General features: G+C 44.7%; 1 protein-coding gene across 3 annotated transcripts in view; it reads left to right on the top strand.

The window, feature by feature from the left end:
• Positions 1–12,107, top strand: part of cers6 (ceramide synthase 6) — a 337,760-nt gene that overhangs the window by 271,398 nt on the left and 54,255 nt on the right. The gene's annotated exons all lie outside the window — the stretch shown is intronic.

Genomic DNA, 12,107 nt, shown 5'->3' with positions numbered 1-12,107 from the left:
TGAAATTCCAAGTTCATTCAATCTGAAATAACTATTTAAAATAATGAACGCGTATGTGGGCTTTTTTGGATCAGCATCACAGTGTATGTTTCATTACCTCCCACTGTTGAAAAGTTTATCACAACCTTGCAGGTTGGTGAAGTCACACTGAATCATGCTTGTCTGCTCTTCAACATTGCTTATGTTTTAATATCATTTTTTGCATGCACTAGTGTATCATACCATAATTACTTCAGACCTTTCCTCCTTGCTGTTATGTTAATACTGGGTACTGTAGGCCTATTAATGTTCAATCATGTTTTACATTTCATTTATTCTTACCACTTCAAAAAACAATAACAATTATAGTTACAAAGTAGATGAACATAATTACATTAAAGTTATGTTTTCATTTTTGAGTCTTTGTGAACAAAAATCCCAGAGAATAATTACATTAATGTTTATATTCTTTTATCCCCATGTTTAATGATGGCAAACTCTGTGTTTTTGTATTAGCTGCTTACTTCAAACACTAAAACAGGAATCATATAAGTTTGAAAGCCCCATCCTCCAGCAGTCAGCGATAAAATGCACATTGGGCTTGATTTTCCACCTTCAGCAACAGAACAAACTCTTTTTATGAGCTGCTTGAAGGCTCATCATATTTTTCCAATGAGTAGCTGATCCACACAGATAAGGAAGGTCTAAGGATTGATTTTGGGTGTGTGGTGATCTCAGCCAGGATGACAGTAGGGTTGCAACCATTGACTTCAGCACTCCTGGGTTAGTGAGCGGAAAGGCAGGGGAGTGGCACTAGGTGAATTGCTCCTTCAGAGAGCGAGCGCAGACATGATGGGCCGAATGGCCTCCTTCTGTGCTCTAACAATTCTGTAATTCTGTGAAAGTTAGCTGGGATTCCTCCTTCTGATATTGGATGACGATAACCGTCACCTGTGCTGAACAATATCAAAACTCAGATGTGAAAAATGACCACTTAGACATGCTGCTGAGTGTGTCAGTGCCCATGAATCTGTAATGCAGCAAAGAATCAACAGGCTGGATTTTCAAATCCCATTGGGGTTGGGAGTGGGTGTGATTTGAAAATCACCTTCCCAGTGAAGGGCACTGGATCCCGTTGCCTGCGGAATGTGATACAAGTTTCAAAGAGAGGGTTGTGTGGGCGGGGGGGGGGGGGGGGGTGCGTGGGGGGAACAGGGGACTGCTTGCCTCCAGTTATCTGGTTGTTGAGCTTGTTAATGAGCTCTTAACAGGCCTCAGATGAGCAGTTTCAAGTTTTCAATAGGGAGGCACGGGGAACATGCACTGTGTGGTACACGTCAGGATGCAGCTGTCGTCAATGCAACAGAGCACCAAGAAGGCTAATTAATGCATTGGTCAACAAAGTTAAGAAGGAGCGATTAAGGCTCAGCGATCAAACAGTGGCACACAGTTGACATTGCAGGTACTGAGCGACTTGCATTTTTGAACAGTGAATGGTGGAATGCCTGAGAGGGACATGAGGCTGCTGGCATCACTTGGGCAGTAGAGGCTGGCAGAGGAAGCCTTGGTGAATGAACTGAGGGAGTTGAGAAGGGAGCAGGCTACTCTGACATTGGACAGATTGGCAAGGAGGAGCTTCAGCAGATGCATCCTCCTGATCAGGAGGAGGCCAGAGGGGCTGCAAGGGGAAGAAGGTATTACCCCTAACCTCAGTTGTACTGCCCAAGAGGTAGCTACCTGCAAATGACAGAGCTCCAGTGCCATAGGAGACTGCGCCGATCCAGGCAGTTGATCTCAGACATTTGCACTCTGATCCACAATGACCTGAGGTCCGCAAACCCCATGACAGGCCTGTCCGTGCAGTTATCAAGGTCACCGTCGCCCTGAAATTTTATGCTTTCGTTTCCTTCCAAGGATCAGCAGCAGACCTGGGTGGCATTTTGTAACCGGCAGTTTATCATACCATCAATCAGGTATTGAATGTCCCATTCTGGAGGATGAAGTAATACATCCATTTTGAGACAGATGGGTCATCACAGGCACAGAGGGCACTGGGCTTTGCCACCATCCATGGATTCCTTCAGGTGCAGGAGGTCATCAATTGCACCTACATAGTCATCAAGGTACTGACAGACCAGCCAGCCAGATTCCTGACCAGAAAAGGCTTCCACTCAGTGAATGTCCAGCTGGTCTGTGACCACAGGAGGTACATCTTGCGGGTATGCGCTCGGTTCCCGGGCAGCTGTCATGTTGCCTTCATCTTTTGGTAGTCCAAGGTGTCGTACCTCTTCAGCCCAACGTCCAGATTCCGTGCATGGCTGCTGGAAGAGGTGGCTCCTGACACATGTCTGGTACTCAGATACAGATGGAGAGGCGATACAACCAGAACCATCAACTAACACAAACCTGCATCGAGCGGGTCATTGACAGCTTGAAGATGTGCTTCTGGTGCCTTGACCACTCAGGTGGTACCCTCCAGTACGAGCCAACCAGAGTGTCTCATATTGTGGTCGCTTGAGGCCTGGAGCTGGATTAAGAGGAGAACCTGAAACACCACTCTTCCTCGGAGGAGGACGAAGAGGTAAAAGAGGAAGAGGAGGACGAAGTGGGCGTTGCAGAGGAGCCCGGTGCCCAAGCATTGGAGAAAGAGCACCGAGGCACTCCCAGGCCTGACAGTGATCGGCAGGGTGGCTTGGCTGCAAAGCAACACCGATTCAGCAATGTTTCACTTGAGTGCCTCTCAGCCCTTATGACAGATGACTCTGTAACTCAATTTCTATCAGAGAGAGATTATCCAGCAAGCACACACATCTTAGGAATTCCATTCCCATCCAAAATGTTTGACAATGGGGTCTCCACCACCAACATTCTCCCACATCACAGACCATGGAGCCGCACCAAACTCAGGTACCCAAGGCTCCCACAATTAACAACCCCCCACTCCCCATAATCTACTTTTCACTTTTGTCATGAAGCATGACTACAGCACAAGACTGTTCGAGATCATAGACAATTATTATTAACAAAGGAGAAATAAATCACCAAACAAATGGAGAGAATTTCACCCAGGTGACCCAAAAAGTGCAACTAACAATGTGACGCCTTGCACTCACGCCCATTCCTAAGAGGTGCTCCCCCGGTGGCAGAGGATGAGGTGGAGGCAGCCTGCTCCATTGTCTCCACAGGCGGCTGTGATGGCCGTGGCTTGTCCTTGTCATGGAGGTGCCGGTTGGGACACCTCCACAGGCTGCTGCGCCTGTGTCCTTACAGGAGCCGCCTCTGCCACAAGACCTTACAGCACGGATGGTTCCTCAGTTGGAAGGACAAAGCAGACGATGGATGATGCCAGTTCCCCCTGAGGGGTGGCACCCCCATCAGCCTCCTTGGCTGCCTCAGACCTTTCATGGTGCCCTTGGATGCTGGATGAGGTCACCAGATGGGATGCACCTGGCATCCACACCAAGTTTCTCTGCGCCATCAGCGGCACTGAGCAGTCCATGCTACAGAGAGTCTCACTCTTCCTGTGCATATGAGCGCACTGCTCCTACATTCACTGAGTCACGCTGCGTATGGCCCTCCAAGAGGTTGGTCACTATCTCAATGGAGGAGTTCATGCACTCAAAACCCTGAATCATGACTATGCAAATTCACTGCATGGACTCCTCCAACATCTGCCCATGGTTCCGCAACACCTCAGGGACCTCCGACATTTGGGAACTCATCTGCCTCTGACGCTGCAGAAGAAACTCTCCTTGTGTGTGACACCTGAGGCCAGCATCTTAGCCCAGCAGCGGATAGCTGTGTCTGCCCTCTGTCCTCTGAAGGGGACTGCCCACAGCTGACTCTGCCTCACTTTCCTCTTGCTGCTCACTCATGATCTGCTCACCCAGTGCTCCCCGTTCTAATCTTGATGAGGCCCAACCGAGGTGAGTGTCTCAGCACTAGTGGAAGGTGTGGAGAGATCATGTGACGGTGCAGTGTCTGGAACATCTCTTCCTGCCGAGGAAGCCGGTGATGACTGTGCTGGAACACTACGCTCCCGTTCCGCTACTGGCCCTGTGGGAAACACAAGAAGCTGATGATGAGAACTCGTGCTACTCAGCAGGTGCCTCAGCGTAACCAACCCAATAGATGACAGCAGTCGAAGAGCCAGAGCACCCATTGGACAGGAGTTGCCTCTATGCTGGTCACCTGCAGACAGAGCAATCAAATGGCCCTGCTCTTCATCACTTCCCATCTCATCAAGGCCCATGGCCTGCCATGATGGCACTCTCGCAATGACCAATGCTGCTTTCTCCATCAATGTCAGACTGTGCAGGTCCAGCAGACCACCACCTGTACCAGGCATCTTGCAACTGTTGTGAGCTCCCTTCTGCAGGATGAGGAGACAATGATGTCTGAGTGGCCTGACCCCCCTCACCTATTACAACATGTCATTGACAAGAGTTGTTGGGCTTCTCAGTGATGCCCACTTCTCAATTGTGCCCCATATGTGAAGGTGGTTGACTTCTCACTGACATAACTGGCCACTTGATCTGACAATGTTAGGGAGAACTGTAGGCACTCAGTCTGCTCGGTTCGTGTGCATGCTGGTGTATACAGAGTTAGAACCCTGTCAGCTGGGTGTCGCTTGCCACACACCTTGCCTGGCTTTATCAGGACATTGAATCTTTTCTGGTCACTCTTCTGCTGCTGACCTCTGTCACCACCTCTAGCCAGGCCATTTTGGTGTCTCTGGGCGAACTTCTCCTGCTGTATGCCAGGAACAATATCTCTCACCTCTCAGCTACTGTTTTGGTTAATACCTCAAGAGAGGCATCTGACAACCTTGGGGCCACTCATGGATGCCTGCCCATGCCAAGACTACCCCGCTTCGAGCCTACCTGCACCATCTTCTCAGTGAATGGCGAGCCCTGTCAAGGCTGCCCCTTGCCTTTTCAAAGGGCTCTCCGTTTCTCACTCCTGCCTCCAGGCAGCTCCAGGCTCTGCTCATCAGGCCAATTTGCGTTTGAAAAATCTCATCGCATCGCTGATGCTGACACGACACAGGGTCAGGACCCGGAAATGTTCCAGGCATCAGGTTCACGACCCCACATTGAAAATCTAGGCCAACATCTGCAGGAAGAAAGAACATTGACAGAGAAGACTAATGTGAAAAGGAGGGGAAAATATTTATTTAAAAAAATGGTAACTGCATATTATTGTCTAGACCCATTTTATGTTTTGCAGTGCTGTGGATTGTTTTATTATCCTATCTTAGATGGGCAAAGAAATTCAAGTGTTGTGTACTGTGGAGCAGTAGGTTTCACTGTTCTGAATTTATCTATAAGTAGCTGGTTAAAGATATTATTTCTATAATAAAGCCTTTTGATGAGATTGTGAAAGCAGTACAACTTAGACTTTGTTTTAAATGGCATTTAAAACATAATATTTTGTGACAGGATTCTTCTCTCTGACAGGACAGGAGTCAGTCTTTATGTAGCAGTTGATTTGTCTTAAAAAGATGTGAACCTAAATTTTCCATGTTGGCAGGGTGCAAGGTTCCCTACCACCAACACGTACTTCAAAACATGCCGTCAGAGTACAAGTGGAATGGTTTCTGTTCTAGTTGCCTGGTCACATAATTTTGAAACTACATTGCAATGGGTTGTCATTGCAATGAAAATAAATGCTAATCCCAATTTGCAGATACTAAAATACAATAGCAATTTGTGCTTGAGTGCCAGCACTTAGTATTAGCATCAAGCATGCATTAAAACTGCAAGCAGTATGAAACCTAGCTCACGGTTCCTGACTTTCAGTTAAATAGAGCATAATAAGAATGCTCTCCATAACATGCTAATCTCTGTAATGTGCTCTTTGACTGGCTTATATGTTTCACTCCCATCAGTGAAACCCAAAGTATTAAATTTAACAAGGAGGTCCCGTATTGCAAATTACATGTAATCATGAACTATATTTCCTAACTTAAAATTACATTGGAATGACAAAAATACAATTAAATTAATAATTTTATAAAAGGTTAAAAGTATGGTTATTTAATATACCAAAAATGTTTTGCCTTTAAAAGTGGCTCACATGATCCTTATGTAAGCAGCAACACTTTCAAAGCTGTCAGAAAGATGAACTGATGTTTCTGTGATCTCAGTGTGTTCTTCCTTGGCAGGACTCATTGCTCCATCTCCTGCCTCACTCTAATAAATCTCTGGACTAAACCCATTATTTATGTATCATGCCACCTTTGAGATGTACTAGGAATGCGTTCTTTCTTTAAAAGTAATATGATCAATTGTTTATACAGTCAGACTGAGGCCCACAGTACTTGATTTTTATCACATTTCATGGTACACCTCCTTGTACAGTACCTGCTCACTGTATGCACATTGTGTTTGCGTTTTTTTCCTTTCAGTTCTACCATCCATAAATTGTTCACTGTGGAGACTTTCATCACTGCACACCAGTCAAATACAGTATGTTGCTTGCTCTCTGTTCCCTTCTCTTACTTAATTTTTGTACTCTAGAGTCCTTCGCATTCCAAATGGAGTTCTAACAGTTAATTTAAAGGGATATTTTGATGCATTGCAGGGAAAATACTTTTAATTACCTTTTAAATATCAATACACTCAGGAATTACTTCACTGCTGCAGTGAGTACAAATGCTTCAGTTGCCTAACATTAAAGTGACAGTAGGAAAAATGCTAGTTAGTACAGGAAGTTTGATGATCCAAATAAACTCAATTACCTAAATTGTCATTAACTACAATTTGTGTTATTTAAAAAAAAAGAGTATTTCAAGAGCACTGCTTAAAATAAAGAGCTCTTAGGGGAAAAAGTGAATGTTTTTTAATTGGTTTTTAAGATGCATTATTTTAAGAAGGAATTTACTTTACAAATTTAGCCTTTGTGCAAACAGTTTTGGCTTCACACCAACACTAAAATTGTGTAATGTCCATTAGGTGTTAAGATACAAACTGATTCGGAAGCTAATCCTCTCGAGAGAGAGTCTCCCTGCACATCAGTCTGGGCGTGCTATATTTATGCTGTAATTGGGGCATCACTATGAAGCAAAATCATGTCACATCTTCACTGCAGTTGTACTGTAAATGCACCCCAATATGTCTGATGTTTTCTTTATGCATGCTACCTCTTCTGCCCAAACAAAAGAAATCATGGGATAGAACTTTGATAGCACCTTTAGCCAGCACAGACTGGGTGCGGGGAATGATCCCTTTGCTGGAACAGGTAGTCCCAAGGCAAGATCAATATCAACAACATAAATAGAACTAGGAAAGAGGTCCTGTATAGGGAGTATGAGCTGCTAGGGGCTAAATTAAAAGCAGACCTCAAAGGTGGATTATTACCTGAGCCATGAGCCAATTGGCGTAGGGTAAATAAGATTAGAAAGTTAAATGCGTGGCTCAAAAGATTGGTGTGGGAGAAATGGGTTTCGATTCATGGGGCACTGGCACCAGTACTGGGAAAAATGGGAGCTGTACCGTTGGGACAGTCTTCACGTGAACTGTGCTGGAACCAGTATTCTGGTGAGTCATATAACGAGGGCAGTAGAGAGGGCTTTAAATGAAATAGTGGGGGCAAGGCATCAAGTGAAAAAAGATGCGATAATTTAAAGAGAGAGGAGAAGGAAGAGAGCAAGGTAGCAATAAGGGTAATATGATCAGAATGTGGCAGGAAGAGACAGAATGTACAAACTTAAGAGTGCGCCAGCAGATAAGGCTAGAGGTTGTGAAAATAATAAAAAGACAGAATTAAAGGCACTCTATCTGACTGCACACAGCATTCACAACAAGGTAGATAAATTGAAAGCATAAATAGAAGTAAATGGGTATGATCTAATTGCCATTACGGAGACATGGCTACAAGTTGCCCAAGGCTGGGAACTGAATATTCAAGGTTATTCAACATTTAGGAAGGATAGGCAGAAAGGAAAAGGAGGTGGGGTACTGCTGTTAATAAAGGATGAGTTAAGTACATTAGTGAGAGAGGATCTTAGATTGAAAGATCAAGATGTAGAATCAGTTTTGGTAGAGCTAAGGAACAGCAAGGGGCAGCAAAAATTGGTAGGAGTTTTTTATAGGCCACCAAACAGTAGTGGTAATGTCGGGCATGGTATAAACCAGACATTAGAGGTGCATGTAACAAGGGTAATACAGTAATCATGGGGGAATTCAATCTACACAGAGACTGGGTAAACCGAAATAGCACTCCTGCTGTGGAGGCCGAATTCCTGGAGTATATACAAAGAACAAAGAACAGTACAGCACAGGAACAGGCCATTCGGCCCTCCAAGCCTGCGCCGATCTTGATGCCTGCCTAAACTAACACCTTCTGCACTTCCGGGGAACATATCCCTCTATTCCCTTCCTATTCATGTATTTGTCAAGATGTCTCTTAAACGTCGCTATCGTATCTGCTTCCACCACCTCCCCTGGCAGCATGTTCCAGGCATTCACCACCCTCTGTATAAAAAACCTGCCTCGCACATCCCCTCTGAACTTTGCCCCTCGCACCTTAAACCTATGTCCCCTAGTAACTGACTCTTTCACCCTGGGAAAAAGCTTCTGACAATCCACTCTGTCCATGCCGCTCATAACTTTGTAAACCTCTATCATGTCGCCCCTCCACCTCCGTCGTTCCAGTGAAAACAATCCGAGTTTTTCCAACCTCTCCTCATAGCTAATGCCCTCCAGACCAGGCAACATCCTGGTAAACCTCCTCTGTACCCTCTCCAAAGCCTCCACGTCCTTCTGGTAGTGTGGCGACCAGAATTGCACGCAATATTCTAAGTGTGGCCTAACTAAGGTTCTGTACAGCTGCAACATGACTTGCCAATTTTTATACTCTATGCCCCGACCGCTGAAGGCAAGCATACCGTATGCCTTCTTGACTACCTTATCCACCTGCGTTGCCACTTTCAGTGACCTGTGGACCTGTACGCCCAGATCTCTCTGCCTGTCAATACTCCTAAGGGTTCTGCCATTTACTGTATACCTCCCACCTGCATTAGCCCTTCCAAAATGCATTACCTCACATCTGCCATTTCTCCGCCCAAATCTCCAACCGATCTATATCCTGCTGTATCCTCTGACAATCCTCATCATTATCCGCAACTCCACCAACCTTTGTGTCGTCCGCAAACTTACTAATCAGACCAGCTACATTTTCCTCCAAATCATTTATATATACTACAAACAGCAAAGGTCCCAGCACTGATCCCTGCGGAACACCACTAGTCACATCCCTCCATTCAGAAAAACACCCATCCACTGATACCCTCTGTCTTCTATGACCGAGCCAGTTCTGTATCCATCTTGCCAGTTCACCTCTGATCCAGTGTGACTTCACCTTTTGTACCAGTCTGCCATGCGGGACATGCGGTATACAAGATGGTTTTCTAGAACATTGTATTGAGGAACCAACTCGAGAACGGGCTATTTTAGATCTGGTATTGTGCAATTAGAAAGGGCTAATTAATAATTTCGTTGCAAAGGATCCTTTAGGAAAAAGTTACCATTATGTGATAGAATTTACTTTTAAGTTTGAAAGTAGTTCAATCTGAAACTAGGGTCTTAAATCTAAACAAAGGAAACTACGGCAAGTTGGCTGTGGTAGATTGGGAAACTACATTAGAAAGTATGACGGTAGACAGGCAATGACTAGTATTTAAAGAATTAATACGTGGTTTACAAAAAACTCACATTCCTATGAGGCACAAAAACCTAGCAGGAAAAGTGATCCAACCATGGCTAACAAGAGAATTTAAAGATTGTATTAGATCAAAAAAAAGTAGTAAGCCTGAGGATTGGGAGCATTTTAAAATTCAGCAAAGAAGGACCAAGAAACTAATAAAGAAAGAGAAAATAGAATATGAAAGTAAACTAACAAGAAACATAAAAACAGACTGTAAAATCTTTGCTTTAGCCATGGTCCCAAAGGGCAATAGGCATCTCCCCACATTAAAGAGAGACAGTTGGTGACGTATAGCTCAAAGGTCACCACTCCACAAGCACAGGGAAAGGCAAGGAAGCAGGCCTCCACGAACTACCACAGCCAGTACGGGGATTGAATCTGCGCCGTTGGCATCTTTCTGTATTACACTCTAGCCAACTGAGCTAACCAAGAAGCTGCTATAGGTATGTGAAAAGGAAAAGATTAGCAAAGACAAATGTGGGCCCATTACAGACAAAGACAGGGGAATTTATAATGGAGAATAAGGAAATGGCAGAGAAACTAAACAAATACTTTGTGTCTGTCTTCACAAAGGAAGATACGAGAAAACCTCCCAGAAATACTAAAGAACCAAGGGACTAGTGAGCATGAGGAACTGAAAGAAATTAGTATTAGGAAAAAGTAGTACTGGAGAAATTAATGGGACTGAAAGTTGATAAATCCCCTGGAACTAATGATCGACATCCCAGAGTGTTGAAAGAGGTGGCTGTAGAGATAGTGGAGGCATTGGTGATCATCTTCCAAAGTCCTATCGATTTTGGAATGGTTCCTGAAGATCGGAAGGTAGCAAATGTAATCCCACTATTTAAGAAAGGCGGAAGAGGGAAAACAGCGAATTACAGACCAGTTAGCCTGACATCGGTAATCGGGAAAATGCTAGAATCTATTATAAAGGCTGTGATAACTGGACACTTAGCAAATAATTGTAGGATTGGGCGGAGCCAACATGGATTTATGAAAGGGAAATCATGTTTGACAAACCTTTTGGAGTTTATTGAGAATGGTGATCCCACCTCCAAGAGCTTCTGGCCGATAGGAGGGCTGGCAGCTTGGCAGTCTCAGCAGTGCCTGACAAGCAGTGGCAGGAGCAGCACTGGAGGCCTGGACAGCAGGTAAGTGAGGTGGCTCGCCGGGACCGGTCAGGCAGGCTCCAGCGAGGGGATGGGAGGTGATTGTTGAGGGCAGGGAGGTTGTTGGCGCAGGGACAGCCTTTGCTACCAGGGACCCTCCATGTGCCACAGATTGCCCAAGTAGGAGGGCCCCCATCCCTGACAAAAACTAGGCGGTCTCCCCATGTGGGGGGGTTCCTACCAGCCACTGCTATTTTACAGGAAGATGCCCTTAAAAGTGGTTATTAATTGGCTACTTAAGGGCCTCAGTTGGCCTCTGGGTGGGAAGGCCAGTCCCAGCCTTCCCCGCTCCTGACGAAATTCAATGGCAACAGGAATACTACTACCACGCCCACCCGTCTTCCCTCGCTATTTTATGGGCCTCCATGCCTCCCTGACCGTCCCTATAGGGCTGATAAAATTCAGCCCCTGCTGTACATCTCTAAGCCACTTGCCAGCATAATGGAGGTCACTTTTAGGCCACTAATGTCTATTTTTGGCCATGTCCCAGGACACCTACAGAACTGCCTTTACCAAAATTGCAGTGCCTCTAATGCAGACGCAAATCAGGTACAAGACACTGTGCCCTGAAGTTGGTCCTCCTTGCCTCTGTTTCCTACCTGGAAAACAAGTACAACAAGAACCAATTTCTATCCCTTAAACTTTATGGCACGGCTTGTGCAACAGACTGAGAATACAAAGGGCCACGTTGGGTACAAATGTTATTCAATAGTATGTGTAATGTTAGCATAATATCGGATTTACTCCCATTTATAATTTATTTCAGGCAAATTGTTACCTTTATCTATTGATGTTGCAGGGTCACATGGCTCACTGCATTCTATGAAAGATGAAGATTCTCAATATTTTTTTCTAAATCTTCATGGGGGAAATATTTCCTTCATGAACTAGGTGTAGTGAAAATATAAACATGTTTTCTAAACAAGCTTATGAATTTGCCACACCAAATGCACAGATGAAAACTTCTTCCGCAGTTTGAGAAAGATGCTGCAGAAAAAGATCTCCTTTTATGTACTATTTGCGCACAGTGAATCCTCTACTTAGCTAATGCCATGTCCAGGAAAGCTTGAAGAATTTATTTTTGATGTGTTTTGGCATCTGGCCAAACAAATTGCATCTTCCAGTTATTTGTTTGGCAAGATGCCATCCCAAATATATTCATAGCATTACCATGTAATTGGTTGGGCATATCTTATTCAACATGTGATTTTTACAATTCACTTGCAAATATTTGGTAAATAGGTTACTTAA

This window comes from Heterodontus francisci, chromosome 7 (assembly GCF_036365525.1).
Source record: "Heterodontus francisci isolate sHetFra1 chromosome 7, sHetFra1.hap1, whole genome shotgun sequence".
Classification (NCBI taxonomy): domain Eukaryota; kingdom Metazoa; phylum Chordata; class Chondrichthyes; order Heterodontiformes; family Heterodontidae; genus Heterodontus; species Heterodontus francisci.
This window is presented reverse-complemented; position numbering and strand designations above follow the sequence as displayed.